Below are 1,465 nucleotides of genomic sequence, written 5' to 3' on the forward strand. Positions count from 1 at the left end.
TGGACTGGACGGTATTGTTGGTCAGCTTAGGTCCTCCACCTGCTGCCTGGACCCCCTTCCTACCACCTTTTTTAAAACTGATTTTAACTGCCTGGCACATGAGGTATTAGACATTTCAAACGTCTCTCTTCAATCAGGTATATTTCCTGCAGCATTTAAAACAGCTGTCATTAAACCACTCCTGAAGAAGAGCAATCTCCATGCAGCAGTTATTGCCAACTACAGGTTCATTTCCAACCTGCCGCTCCTCAGCAAAACACTTGAACAACAGTTTACCTTCAGCTTAACAACTATCTAACCGCAAACAGCCTTTTAGACACCTGTCAGTCTGGTTTTCCACCTCGCCGTGGCACAGAAACAGCACTTATTAAAGTTCTGAACGATCCGCACATAAACACTGATTAAAAAAACCGATCTGTTCTTCTGCTCCTGGATCTCAGCGCTGCCTTCGACACTGTTGACCATCACATTTTATTAGAGAGATTACAATAATGGGTCGGCCCATCTGGCCCGGCTCTAAACTGTTTCATAACCTACCTACAGGACAGACAGTTCTTTATGTCTATTGGATATTTTGTGTCAAACAAAGTGGATATTATATGTGGAGTACATTACATTACATTACATTGTATTTATCAGACGCTTTTATCCAAAGCGACTTACAATTGTTCAATCACCGACGGACGCAGCCATCAGGAGCAATGAGGGGTTAAGTGTCTTGCTCAAGGACACTACAGCATGCTAGCAGGAGGAGCCTGGGATCCAACCAGCAACCTTTAGATGACTAGACCACCAGCTCTACCTCCTGAGCTGCCATCCCCATAAATAGAAGTAAATAAATAAACAGAGTACCCCAAGGTTCGATTCTGGGCCCATTAATGTTTAACCTCTACATGCTCCCACTTGCACATATTATAAAGATACACAAAATAAATTACCATAATTATGCAGATGATTCACAACTGTACATATCCCTATCTCCTGATGACCTACTCCCCGTACACTCCCTCACTCAGTGTACTAATGATATTAATGCCTGGATGTCACAGAACTTTTTACAACTGAACAAAGACAAAACAGAAATACTCATCTTTGGTGCAAAGGCTCAAAGACAGAAAACTGCAGCTCATCTCAGTTCTCTGTCCCTGGAGAGCGAGAATGAAGCCACAAATCTGGGTTTAACAACCATATCAATCACATCACAAAATGAGCCTTCTACCATCTAAAAAACATTTCAAAATGTAGAGGCTTCCTGTCAAAGGCAGACTCTGAAAAAGCAGAAAAAATACTCCATGTATTCATCAGGAGTAGATTGGACAACTGTAATGGCCTCCCCACCGGCCTCCCCAAATCAGCTGTGCAGCGGCTACAGTCAATCCAACACGCGGCTGCAGACGTTCTCACTGGGACTAAGAAGTTTGAAGACATCACAGCTGTTCTTACATCTCTACATTGGCTCCCTGTC

Source organism: Zeus faber, assembly GCF_960531495.2.
Source record: "Zeus faber genome assembly, chromosome: 19".
Classification (NCBI taxonomy): domain Eukaryota; kingdom Metazoa; phylum Chordata; class Actinopteri; order Zeiformes; family Zeidae; genus Zeus; species Zeus faber.